The sequence below is a fragment of the Oryza glaberrima genome, chromosome 4 (assembly GCF_000147395.1).
Source record: "Oryza glaberrima chromosome 4, OglaRS2, whole genome shotgun sequence".
Lineage (NCBI taxonomy): Eukaryota > Viridiplantae > Streptophyta > Magnoliopsida > Poales > Poaceae > Oryza > Oryza glaberrima.
The window spans coordinates 24,066,555-24,081,718 of record NC_068329.1 but is presented as its reverse complement, the minus strand read 5'-3'; positions in this window follow the sequence as shown (position 1 = coordinate 24,081,718).

The window sequence follows — 15,164 nt, the reverse complement described above, 5'->3', positions numbered from 1 at the left end:
GAGGGCGGGCGACGGCATCACGTGCGCGGAGGAAGGAGGAGGCCGACACGCAAAGGACGAGCGGTGACGGCTCGGCGCCGAAGCTCGCCAACCTGTGGGAGAGAGGCGCGGAGAGCAGCGGCCAGTGCCGGAGAGCTTGCCGGTGTGGGGATGGAGTCGCACGTTGTTACCGACCCATTGTCCCTGAGACCACCGTTGTGCTGCCGTTGCCGACCCGCCGCCACGGGATCCGTCGCCCGCATGCCTCGACGCCGCCGGATTCACGGCTCGTACACCCAACCACTGCCGGATCCACCACCTGCACACCACCATAGACCGAGCTCTGCTACTGTTACTCCTCCTCGTCGTCGTCGAGCCGCCTTTGCTCCTTTCTCCGCATGCACCGCCTCCGCGCGCACCGCCTCCTCCGAGCATGCGTCGCCGCGGGTTTGCTCCCTCCGCGCCGGCCCCCAGCACATCGCCGCTACCTCCACAAGCCGGCGCGGCTGCTCGCCCCCTCCGTGCACTGCCGCTGCAATCGATATACGAGAGAGAGACGGGAGGGAATGGATGGGTTAGATGTGGATAGGGTTTCTTGAGGGTAGGTTGGTCATTACTAATAATAATTATATTTTGTTTTTTTAGAAAAATGAAACTTTAACGGTGTAGTGGAAACAGGGTTGGACGGGGTGTTTATTTTTGAAAAACATGGTCAAATAAGCAAATTAAAAAAAAGTAGGCTCAGTTTAGTAGTTAGGCTTTCAAACGAGATCAAATAAGCAATGGTATTGTCTCTAATAAATATGATCGCATTCTCATTAAAGTAGTACTACATCTGCGCCATCGATCTGTTCATGGCTAATAACGAGCGCGCGACGAGTCTAAAATAATTCACCATTTCAGCGTCATCGCTCAATCAATGGCTATCTAGCGAAAGCCACATGGAACTTACACTTGCAGGTATATAAAATAGCAGCATAGCTTTCAACGTATACATATAAAACCATGCATCCGACAGTCACATCGTGCTAGTTCTGGTCTTCTTCAAAGTCCAGAGATATTCGAATCGCACATTAATACATTATATTGCGAGTTCCTTAGTAGGATAAGTACTCAAGACTTGAGTGTGCAGAAAGTTGTCCACGAAATTACGAGTCAAACCCATATCAGTTAATTAAACTTGCTAGTAGAGGATCAAACGACCTAGCTAAGCGCCATCGATAGGATACGGGCGAAAGCGACCACTCGGTCTCATTGTAACGAACAGATCTGACTCGAGACCGATTGGCCTCTTCAAACGCAGAGCCAAAGGAATCCGATACAGTATATATTTTGTAGTCAAAGAAACTAAACGTCTAAACGTACTTATGCACATGCAGTGGTATACACCAGATCCTCACATCTCTAACGGGATACCTGTAACGGGCAATCGAAATGGTCACTGATGACCGTCACCTCTGACGGGTCATACGGGATGCCGTCATCGGTGAGGCATCCGGCTGCGACCCGTCACAGGTAACTAGTCACCTATGACGGCGTTAAAAATAGAACCCGTCACAGGTGAGGTTACCTCACCTGAAACGGGTTTAAGTCCTAACCCGTCACAGGTGACTAGTTACCTGTGACGGGTCGCAGCAGGACAGCCCGTCAGAGGTGAGGTTTACTCACCTCAAACGGCTTTTAAGTCCCAGCCCGTTTGAGATGACTACTGCCACTGTATATATATGTCTCCTCTCCCAGCGGGGCCCACATGAGGAGATAAGGCCGGCCGGCTCCCTCTTCTCCACTTCTCCTCTATCTCTTCCACTTCTTCTCTCTATCTCTCCTCTCTTTCTCTGTGCCGTGGCGAGGGGAGGCGCGGCGGCGCCGGGCCGGCTAGGGCGGCGGCGGCCCGGCCACCAGATCCGGCAGGGGCGGGAGGGGAGGCGCGGCGGCGCCGAGCCGGCGGGGGCGGCGGCGGCGGCCCAGCCGCCAGATCTAGCAGGGGCGGGAGGGGAGGTGCGACGCCGCCGAGCCGGCGGGGACGCCAGCGGCGGCCCAGCCGCCAGATTCGGCAGGGGCGGGAGGGGAGGCGTGGCGGCGCCGAGCCGGGGGGGGCGGCGGCGGCGGCCCGGCCGCCAGATTCGGCAGGGGCGGGTGGGGAGGCGCGGCGGCCCGGCCGCCAGATCCGGCAGGGGCGGGTGGAGGCGCGGTGGCGGACGACGGATCTGGAGCCGTGGCGCGGTGGCGGCCGACGGCGGGAGGGGAGGCGGCCGAGGCCCGACGGCGGCAGCGGTCTCCACCTCCGCCGCCTCTGCCGGCGACGCCTCCAGCCGCGCCTCCGCCTCCGCCCTCTGCCAGCAAGTCCTCTTTCACCCATGTATTTTGTCTTGTGTTGTTCATATTGTTCCAATTGTTGCTACTGTGATTGATGATTCTGAGTCCTATGGTAATTGAGATTCTTGTGATTTTGTTTTGTGATTGGGACAACTGCGATGGAACAAAGAAGAATTGCGACAATTTTTTTGATTTGTGAATGCCAAATGCAATCGGTCGAAATAAATGTGATGGTAACCTAGGAGGACGGTGTTTCTCTTTTTTTTTCCCCTTTTTTTCACACCAGTGACGGCCCCAATTAGTTGGGCCGTTTGAGGTGACTCTCACCTGTGACGGGTTTTGGTTGGGACCAGTCAGAGGTAACTCTCACCTGTGACGGGTTTTAGTTGGGGGCCGTTTGAGGTGGCTCTTACTTCTGACGGGTCTTCACCCGTCACAGGTGACTCAAGTCATCAGTGACCACTAATCTCTGACCGGGAGCTGAACCTGTCAAAGTTGAGGGTTTGAGCCCGTCAGTACTGACCTGATCCAGTGTAGTGGTATATGTTTTTTTAGATAATGGAATAAAATATCCCGGCTTTTGCTCATCAAAGCTACAACCAATTATTACAAAAGTAACACCCGAACACTGATTGTAGTTCAAATGAATTAAACACACCCAACAAAATAAAAGATCAAACTAAAATAAGGAGAGCACATTTATTCAAGTCTATTTATGAATCTCCATCCATAGTTTGTAAGGAGTTGCATGATCGTTGTCTCAAGCCTACGACATGCAACCTTCATAAGCTCTCGATCATCTTCACACATTTGCAGCTGTGCCTAAAATCGGAGCCAATATGTTGCCCTGAAAATTACCTATATATATGAGATAGATGGTGATTTGTCAAAAACCATATCATTCCTAGCCAACAACAGAGTCCAACATATGGCAGAAGCTCCTACAAATATGAGTTTACTCTTCTTCTTGTCTACCCCCAAGAGCCAACCATCAAATATATTAGATATAGTAGTAGGAAGGTATAAACCAAGAGAGAACTGTACTGCTCTCCAAACAAATTTTGCATAATGACACTCTATAAAAAAGATGTTGAATAGTCTCATTTTTCATAAAAAACAACATCTTAAACTGCCATTCCAATTTCGTCTTGCCAAATTATCCTTGGTTAGCACAACCCCTTTAAGCAAGTACCACATAAAAATCTTAATCTTAAGTGGTATCTTAAGCTTCCAAATAATCTTGTTTCTCTCAATATAACTATTATTAATTAAAGCTAGATACATCGACCTAACAGAAAATATTCCATTCTGATGATAATTTCATCTAAAGCTATCAGAGGATTGATTCAATTGAATATGTACAATAGAAGCACATAATTCATGCCAATATGCAAGATTCTGACCAACTAATGATCTCCTAAAGGAAATATTAAGTGGAACAGATCTCATAACATTAGCAATAGTAGAACTTTTCCTTCGGACAATAGAGTGTAAAGATGGATATTTGTCTTTAAAAGCCAGGTTTCCTAGCCATTTATCTTCCCAGAACCTTATTTGTTTCCCATTATTTACAATCCAAGAACCCATATCTAAGAAAGTATCTTTGACCTTCATGAGACCTGACCAAAAATGAGAATCGCCTTGTTTCTTATTAACTTGGGTTATAGACTGATTGTAGAGATACTTTCTCTTCAATAGATTTTGCCATACACCTTTCTCGTTAATCAACTTAAACAACCACTTACTCAAGAGACACTTGTTTTGTATTTTTCCAAGTTATAAACCCCTAAACCTCCCTGATCCTTAGGTTGACAAATGATATCCCATCTAGTAAGTCTATACTTTTTTTATGGTCATCCCCTTGCCAAAAGAACCGTGATCTATAATAATCAATTTTTTGAAGAACCCCTTTCGGTATCTAAAAAAAGATATCATAAACATAGCTAAATTTGAAAGTACAGAGTTAATCAAAACCAGTCTACCCCCAACAGATAAATGTTTTCCTTTCCAACTACTAAGTTTTTTCTCAATTCTTTTCTCAATCATTTTCCAATCTCTATTATTCAATTTTCTAACATGCATTGGTATACCAAGATATTTAATAGGGAGAGAGCCAAACTTACAACCAAAGATGTTAGAATACTCATCATAATATTCCTTTGCCTGACCAAAACAAAATAATTCACTCTTATGAAAATTTATTTTCAAGCCAAACAACTTTTCAAACACACATAAAATCAATTTAAGATTCTTCACTTGTTGTAAGTCATATTCCAAAAAAATGATGGTATCATCTGCATACTGTAAAATAGATAAACCATCATCCACTAGGTGAGGGACTACCCCATTCAATGAACCAACATCTTTAGCCCTCTTAATTAATAAAGTAAGCATATCTGCTACTATATTAAAAATAATTGGAGATAAATGATCTTCTTGCCTTAGACCTTTGTAAGTTTGAAAATTATTACCGGTCTGATCATTTACTCTAATATCAACATGTCCCCCTTGAATAAAAGAAGTTATCCACTCATACCATTTAGGAGAGAAACCTTTCGTTCTGAGCGTCTGTTGTACAAAAGACCATTTAACCTTGTCATATGCTTTTTCAAAATCGATCTTAAAAATCACAACACTTTTATTTTTGCGATGTAATTCATATATAGTTTCATGCAAAATAACAACACCTTCCATAATATTTCTCCCAGGTATAAAAGCAGTTTGAGTAGGGCTAATCACCTTTTGAGCAACACTCATTATTCTATTCGTAGCAACTTTGGTAAAGATCTTAAACCTAACATTAAGTAAGCAGATAGGCCTATATTGTTGAATTTTCATGGTCTCAACACACTTAGGCAAAAGAATAATAGTACCAAAGTTAAGGGAGAATAAAGGCAAAGTACCATTATGAAAATCTCTGAAAAGATCCAACATATCATCCTTAATGACATCCCAAAAGACCTGATAAAACTCAGCAGGAAATTCATTAGGACCCGGAGCTTTATTATATTCCATTTGGAAAATAGCCTCTTTAATTTTCTTTTCAGTGAATTCTTGTATTAAAGCTTCATTCTCTAATTGAGATACTTGTGGAATGTCCACAAAATTATTTTCATCGAACTAGAGATCAGAATCATCAAGAGGACAAAAGACCTTTATAATAAGTGGTATATGTTTGATTTGTTCATTCCGTTTACAGGGATTTCCTTGTATGTTCGCGCAAGCGAAGTGGGCTGATGGATCACAGTGGTTCGATTCCTGCGGCGACAAACCACGAGCATACGATGAAAAATCACTAGAACTTGACAGATTAATGCCTCCTTGGAATGAAAAGGTTTTACAGTTTTTTTGCAGGATTGAATCTAACTTTTACTCCCTCCGTTTCAGGTCATAAAACGTTTTGACTTTGCAAACTACTTTAAGTTTGACTAATTTTATATAAAAAAAATAGTAATATTTACCACACTAGCATAGTTTCATTAAATATATAATTGAATAAATTTTTATAATATATTTGTTTTGGGTTAAAAATATTACTATATTTTTCTATAAAATTAGTCAAACTTAAAGTACTTTGACTTTGACCAAAGTCAAAACGTCTTATAGCCTAAAAAGAAGGGAGTACAAAAGTACTGCAAAAAATATATGTTCCAAAAAAGCTTATGTCTCAAATGCAATGACCCATTGGAATAGGGGTTGAACATAAAGTATTGTGTATTTACGGGCGAAATCGGGTCGGGTAAGTACATTGGATCACAGATGTATCTTATTTCATATTTTCTTCGAAGTCAGAATAGTGCACGGATAGAGCTGCATAAACATATTACATATTTATTTGGCAAAATTGGTTATATAGCATTAAAAGTTTACGTTTTTGGCTTTATAGCACCGAAAGTTACCGGTTCACTTTAATAGCACCCAAAGTTCACCCTGTTCCCATTTTTAGCACTTCCGTCAATTTTTCCGTCCGTCTTGATCGTTATTGATCCAGCCACACACACGATATGACATTTCTACCCCTCATTGACATGCATTATACTTGTAAATGTGAGGGGTAGAAACGTCATATCGTGTGTGTGGCTGGATCAATAACGATCAAGACGGACGGAAAACGATCGAGAATTGATGGAAGTGTTAAAAATAGAAACATGGTAAACTTTGGGTGCTATTAAAGTAAACCGGTAACTTTCAGTGCTATAAAACCAAAAACATGAACTTTCAATGCTATATAACTAATTTTGCCTATTTATTTCATATCCTATCCTATATTTTTTTTTTTGTCTTGGAATTGGATTTGGAGACAGCTTTATTTATATCTATATAGTCTATGAACACTAAACCTATAGAAACAATTAGGGTGTTAAAAAAATATTACGTAATAAAAGTACCTGTTACCTCGTAAACCAAACATTAACTAACATCTTACTCCCTATTATCATGTGATTATGACTCAAAATTTTGGTATATGTTTGATTACACTGTGTAACATGACTGAATACAACTTTTTTTCATATTCTAAACCTATATTTTTATTTTAGCAAGTTTGGTTTGAACTTTTTCTCTCGTATATCTTTCCCGCAAGCCTTAGGAGTTATTAGGATTTCTCTAGGAAAAAAGCACAGTAAGCCACATCATCGTTTAATTGTTTTTTTCGAACAAACTAGCACTTAGACAAGGTAGAGTTTCATTGAATATAACTGGAAAAAAGTATAAAACAATAACCCTGAGAGATTATAGTCAACGAAAAAGAAAACAAACAGACCACCTTTAAACACCGAACTTGCCTACATACAACAAAAAAAAAGGATAACACCGAACCAACCACCGCTAAGCATGCCCAGCCGTCGCTGGACCGCACTAGCTGTACCACTCAATGCCAACTCCAAACAACCAAGCAAAGCAACTAGCCTCTTGGACGTCACCGACATAGAAGGTTATAGAGGGAGAGGGCGAGGGAGAAGAAATATCTTTCTCCCACAAACATGCTGATCCACTCTCAAACGAGAACACCAGTCTAAAAAAAAAAAACTGTCAACAGAGAGCTTCGCGCATCTTTTCGGATCGGAAGGAGACCTAGACAATGTTTTCACTCGGCGACCTCACCAGAGGAGAGGGACGTCTCCACCACATCTATCCCAAGAGGGAAAGCGACGCTCAATTAATCATCGATTAATTGCCAGCTTGCTTGATCAAGCCGGTTGGACTGCAGCAAAGTTTTTCCGCTTGACGGATTCAGGTGTTTGGAGACAGAAACGAGAGTAATACGTCTGAATATCAAGACGGACTCCAGCTGGATTCTTGTTTACCGTATGTTATATACGAGTTTCCTGTGGTCAATGTTATGTAGCTTTCAACATTAGTATGTCTATTTTTCGATCTGTTTTATTATTTTTGCTAGTATATACAAAATTGCAGTCGAAGTACTACTTTGCGGAATTCATCTACCAAACCCCATAGTGCTTCCGGCTGCTGAATTTACTAGACTTATCAACACAGAAATTCCTCGCAGGGCACGGTAATTCGTTCGTACTGGAAATCTGGAATAAGCAGGTCGCCCACAGGAAATTGATGGTCGGAGGAAAAACCTCGAGCTATGCACGCAGTATTGTGAAAAAAGTACAAACAAGGGAACAGGAGAGTTTTATCATGACTTGCTAGGAGGCTTCAATCTATCGAGCAGCTGATCATCACATGTTGATCTTTCGGTTTGGACCTGCAAACTCACATAGTCACATGACGATGTTCAGATGGACCAAGAAAAGGTCTCAAAAACCTTGAAGATATCCGCCGTCACTTGCAGTGATTGCAGGCTGTTTTGAGTTGAAACACCTCTGGTTAGTTGCTTCCAAAATCTCGCCGCGCGTCAGCAAGGCGTGCCAGGTCTAGCAGCGCGCGGCAGAAGCTTAGAATTTCAGATACCGCAAGCCGCGTGCTGTTTCTCATTACGGACCTATGGAATAGTCCCCTCGTGATAAGCCTTAAGGCCACATGCCTACACCTTACTACCTAGTACTAGTTCCGTTGTGTAACAATGGTTTTCGTGGTCACGCCATATTGAAACTTCAAACCGAAGTTACAAGTCTTGGTTGAAAGCATTTTGTTTTTGGATAAAAACGAGACACTACAATAATATTTTCTTTGATTGCCATGTCACAAAGTGTGCTTAGCACTGTTTTTTTTTTTCCTTTCAACACCCTCTCGCGAAATGCTAAAAATACTTTTGATAATTGGTCAAGGGGAATGCTTATATCCATCTAAAAACTAATTTTGTTTGAAACTAATGCATTATATTGGTTAATTTGGTGTTGTCACAGTGATATAAGTTTTCAATAACAAGAAATTGTTCAACCCGTTGTAGGTTACTGGCGTGCAATTCTTTTGCGCGTTCGCTAAAAAAACGTTGCAAATTATCCTCACGTTTTTCAATTGGCTCCATCCTTAATCCTGCTTTGACAGGAGGAGTAGAATAATATATGCAGTGGAGCTACACTTGAAATCGTGGACAAGGATTTGTTGTTCCATTTTAGATGTCGTAGTTCCATAGATTCTACAAGTTTTCTTTTTTATTTCAGCTAGATATAATTAGGAGGGAGATGAGGATTTGTCTCATAACCTCAAGTATTTTTATGTTTTCTTGGCTTATTGGTCATATGTTTGTTGGCAGAGACCGGTGATATAATATACCGGAAACAATTTTGCTATATATTTGTCGACAAATTTTCTCCTAAAAATTTGACAGATGTAATTACAGTACAATCGTAGTGTAATTACATAACTTGCATGTAATTACACTGTAACTACAGTGTAACTTGTATGTAACTTTCAAAAATCTCTCTATGTTATTTCGGTAAAATGGAGGTTGTGGGAATAAATCCTTACATATATGTGTGTGCTGTGATTTTTTTCTTCCTCACCAAAACAAATCTTGTAATAGATTTAACGATTTAAAATTACGTGAAACTTATATACAAGTTACACTGTAGTTACATGCAAGTTACAGTGTAATTACATATAAGTTATATAAGTTATAGTGTAATTACACTATGATTATACTATAATTACATCTGTCAGATTTTTAGAAGAAAATTTGTCGACATATGTATAGGTGGTCCCTACCGGAAAAACGTACGGTCACGTCGTTCTTTGAACCCGTGAAGGCCTGAATCGACCAAACACGCGATGGGAGGCCGAAACCGCGTCAGCTTCCGCCTCCCAAGCCCGTAGGCCGTGGTGAGGCTTCGTCTCGGCCGCCTCGCGGTCCTCACGGGCCTCGTCTCGCGAACACTCACGTTGCACGGGCCCGCCATACAACGGCTCGCCGCAGCCCGTCTGTAGCTGGTGTGTGGGCTGCGGCTGGCCCGCCACCGATGCGCAGTCTTCGTCATTTTGGCCCATAACTAGTTTTCTTTTCGTGGACCGTCGGGCTTACTCTTTTCAGCCCAATGTTGCAGAAAGCAGTTCCGGCTTCTCCGTTCGTCCGCGGGAAGCGAAAGCCCTGCACGGCTGCACTGATGCTTCCCTGAAATTTGCCACAATAATCGTGTTGCCATGTCGCCAAGTTGGAACCAAAGCGGTCGAGGACACGACGACAAAGGCGACATCGCGGTCGCCGTTCTGAGAGGGAGCTGCACCCGTTCATGTCATCTGTCTGCATATACATTCGGCACAAATCATTATCGTTTCAGTGGTCGTTATCGCTTCTCGAACAACGCTGGCAAGAGAGCCATGGAAATCGATCCTCGCAAAAAAAGGAAACAAGGAAATAGAATTTCCTTTTGCGCCACACTGCCACGTCAGCAGGCTACCCTGGCAGGGCTCCTCCCGGCCACTTGGCATAAAAGCAACGCTGGAAGCCTGGAACGATGTGGTTGGAATGGACTGACCCCCTGCTGCCGATCGATGGTTCATGGCATCTAGACAAAGTGTGACAGCCGGCTAATTTGCTTTTCCGAAAAGTACATCTTTTCTCTTCGTGTTTTTGGTTGTGCAACGCATGCAGAAACCGGTTGTTCATGGTATATCAGCATATGTCAGGATGGATTGTTCATGGTATATCAGCATATGTCAGGATGGGAATGGTCAGGGTCGATCCATTTATCCACTAAACCTATCCGTAAATTTATTCTAACTGATTTATAGGGTCAAATTTATTCTAACTGATTTATAGGGTCGCTCTAAAAATATAAATGAGTCAAACGGATCAGACCATTAGAACCTAAGGTTCAGGGGGTTCGACCCCACATGTATAAATGTTTCAAAAATTTGTACAAAGTTGCTTCGCTATATAATAATTTATTCCTACAAAATTCAACTAAATTTAACAAGTTTTCATAGTGTGAACGTGAGTTTAAAAATTTTGGGTCCGAGTTTTACATGTAACAAGAATTTTTGGGTCTTAGCAACGCATCGTGGGCCCCAAATGTATAAAGGGCTCAATTTACACAAAGTTGCTTCTCTATGCAATAAATTATCCCACCAAAATTCGACTGAATTCGATAAGTTTTTATAGTGTGAACGCGAGTTTAAAAATTTTGGGTCTGAATTTTACACACATATAACTAGAATTTTTGGGTCCTAGTAATGCATCGTGGGCCCCACTTGTATAAAGGGCTCAAAATTTATACAAAGTTGCTTCTCTGTGTAATAAATTATCCCACCAAAATTCAACTGAATTCGATAAGTTTTTATAGTGTGAACGCGAGTTTAAAAATTTTGGGTCCGAGTTTTACCCACATGTAATAAGAGTAGCCGATCCATTTGGATATCCATGGATAACCTATTGATATAATGGACTCATGGTGGATCGATCCTATTAAACCATGGATCAACGAATTCACTTAAAACGGTTCAGGTTCAATCCATATCCTAACCATTTCCATCCTGAAGCATATGCTGAATATGGTTTGCAGGTGTGACTTTTGTGAGGCGTGAACAAGACACTGGCTCTGCAGCATGTATTGCCCAGTATTCGTTTGCAGTACGACCCCGCTGAGTGCTGCTCCTACTAAGAGCAGGTATAATAAGTCCAGCTCTGCTGGCTAATAGCCAAGCCACGTCAAATAAGTCCTACATGGATGAGGGAGATGAGATGAGAGAGAGGTAAGCGAGCGATTGCACAAGCGCCTAGGTGAAGAAAGCAAACGGCTAGTTAACACGTGCCTGCCAAGAGATAATTTCTGTGTATGAGCCTATCAAATTAGAATTGTGGGTCCGGTAAAAGATAAAGTAGCTTTTAGAGATAATATGAGGGTATTACTACCATACGCACTACATGTATATGGTTAGCTATAAAGCAGAGCTGGACTTCTTTGGTGCCGACGATAAGCTTTCTCTATTAACCTTGCTCAAACAACAGTTCACACCGACAACCTATATACTGCCATATCAGCAAAAGCACCAATGAATATCTCGCAGAACAATCATGTGCGTATTCTTCTATGAAAATCTCGATAGGTTAAAACTCCCGCTGCCCGGTCGAACTCCCAAATACTGCAGATGCAGAATCTGAATATGTGCTGCTAGCTCTCAACCTACTGGTTCCTGAATAGAAGTGCTAGCTCCACACGCACGGCACATCTCTCATATAAATCATGTGGTTAATTGAACAAAGATGTGGTTGTGCCCCCCTGCAAAGCTATCGCGTAGTACTACTGACATGAAACGCTAGTCCTGGTGGTGGTCTGGTGGATGTCGCTTTGTCTGCACTAGAGCACGATATAATGAAATCTTGGCCTGCATGGCTGCATGTGTGCTGCACAGGATCCTCACCTTTTGCATGCGAAAAGGATGGTGACTTGGCAACATCAAACTTCTTAATTTGCATCTCCAGAAAAAACTAAAATGAAAAATTCAGAGTTCTTTCGATTCAGGTGGACCTGCGATGGGTTTCTTCCGGTCTGGATGCAATGAACCGAGGACGCCCAACTTGATGCCATGTCCATGTCACCGCATTATTTTCTGGCACGACAATCTTATCCTCACAAGCACGGTGATACACACTGTACATGTCACGGTGCCATTAACGTCAGGACGATCGAATACAACTACAAATGGCTAATACATACACTAAAAAAAAGTGAACTTGACACGATTTTTTTAAACCCAAGCTGCCACTTACTGGTTAACTTTTTGAAACTCGAAAGTACGCTTCAGATTATGCGTGGCTTATTCGTTCCCCCCACAAGTTATGGGTTTGTTTGGTGCAACCGTTTTCTTTTGATTTGTTTTCTCTAATCCGTACTTTAATTGTGCTAAAGTGTCTGAAATGAACGAGCCGGATTCAAAGCTGGTATTTGTCGTATCAGCAATTGACACCTGCGTAAATCGGGACGGAATACGCATCGACTGATGGAGAGTCGTGTCTACGCACGTTTCGTTCTCTCGTGAACTCCTGACGGATGCATATGCACGTGGGATGATCGTGCGATCTCCTGTATTAGTTCTTGGCTCTGTCAACATGTAATAACTCATTGGCAACGTAGTCTTTCTCATCTAGAAGACTAGAACATCTACAGTGATTGTGTCATCTTCGATTCATACAACCATGGAAAATAACACCATATTTTAACTTATCTGATGTCCAAATACGGTACTGGTTCTGGAAACAACATGGAAGGAACGGGGAGAAGCGACCATTGATGTGGTCTTGGCCCCTTGACTCTTCCGTTTCCAGCTTAACAAAGGCACATTTTCCAGGGCATGATTATCTATACAAAGTCATCATTTTTTTTTGGCACACCATGCATCTAGAAAAGAACATGGCATCTCTATTTTTTTTAACCTTTCAGAGGAGAAAGAGTAGCGGTTATAATTACTCCCTCCGTCTCAAAAAGTAAAAAAACTTAAATTAGAAAGAAATATGACCACTCATAGCACAACAAATCTAAACCACTTTAAAAATAATAACAATGGTTATGATAGTGAATCTACCACTACCACCTCTATCAATGGCATACGTGGAATTTGCACTTCTTAAAACTAGAGAAAAGTAGGTAGCTGCATCGAATTTTGAAATTTAGGGTTTGATTTGTTTTTTTTCCAATCTCTTTTTTACGATTGTTACTCCATCCGTCCCATTTTAAATGCATCTATGAGTTTTCGTGCCCAACTTTAATTGTCCGTCTTATTTAAAACAAATTATAATTAATATTTTTATTGTTATGAGATGATAAAATATAAATAGTACTTTGTTCGTGACTTATGTTTTTAATTTTTTTAAAAAAAATTTAAATAAGATGAACGATGAAAACTAGACGCGGAAAATCATGGTTGTACTTAGAATGGGACGGAGAGAGTAGGTAAAAGAAACATACAATTTTTTTATTAAAAATCAAAGTACAAAGCTATTATATATTGTCTAATACGTAATGATATAGCCATTTAATTTTTGCTACGTAAATATGTAATACCATATGATTCTCTTTTTTAATCCCGTTACAAAGTACAGGTATTATGTTTGTAGTGAAAACATCGGGAAACATTTCTCATGTCTTTTTTTTTTTAGACAATGCTTGCTGAGACTTATATTCACAAATTACGTTGGGAATCTGAAAATTAATTTTACAAGTTAACAGTAATCCGTGTATATATGGTGAGGCATGCGGGGATATCATATTTCATTATCTAAAAAAATTCCATGGGGAGATATTTCTGTGGCTGCCTGAGCCAGGACAGACGGCAGGATTGTTTTCCTGTGGTGAATATAATTAACAATTATGTTTAAAAAAAGAATAGAATTAACAATCATGCATGCAGGATTGGGCAATCTTTTTTCGAGCTACCCGCATGGCGATGGCGCCGAAGGTTTGAACGTGAAGTTCAGTGCACCAGCTGCTCGCCGTCGGCATCAGATTGCTCACTAGCTTGTCTGACCTGACCTACTCTAAAGATTAAACCATGTCACGTCAGCATACAGGACAACAAAAACGGTTGTGGTGTGTTGTAGGATGGGGGTACGTGTGAAAAGGACTTTGCTGAAAGGATCGCGGATTTGCTGGTTTCTTAAGTACATAGGATTATTATTAAATTCTGGTTTGAAAGTTCAAACCCTGTCTGTAGAAGACTAGTGGACACCAGTACAGTTCTCTGATGCACATGTAGCTGGAGATGTGCACTTAAAAGCAAAACTTCCATGGAAAAAGTTTATCTAACAAAGAAGAGTTCGACTTTGTACGTCAGCCCCACGCGACCGTCGTCGATCGGCCTATTATTGGTTGGTTAATGGCCTAGGCTCCAAAGTTTAGATCCAAACTTCAGTCTTTTTCCATCACATCAACCTGTCATACACATAATTTTTTAGTCACACCATCTTTAATTTTAACCAAAATCTAAACTTTACACTGAACTAAACACAGCTCTAATATAATACAGGGTGGAAAGTGGAAAGCACCATGGAAAATTCATCGGAAGCCTTTTCCATTGGCTTGTGGCGCCCTTTCTCTTTGCCGTTGCCGCACGGAGCCATCTCGGACTCCTGGAGAGGTTTTACTGGCTCGTTTAAGAAATATAAACGGTCCTTTTCATGCCGCCTGGCGTTGCTTTTTCTTAAAGTTTATCATTAGGGGCACATCATCAATTCAACCCCCGTGCAGTCAAAGTCTAGCGGAAGAAAGAACATTGGACACAGGTCACAACTCACAAAAGTCACAAGTACTACTCCATTAGAGCAAGTTTAATACTATAGCTAACTACTAGCTCCAATTCATCTATAGTCAATCTAATAGCTCATTCATACAATAGTTACATACCACACTATTAATACCTGGTCCCACCTATCATACATACACTGTGTCTTGGAGTCTGTACTATAGCTGGCTATAACTCTGTAGTTCGCTGCTCTTCTCTCCTCATTTATATACTTAAAATATATT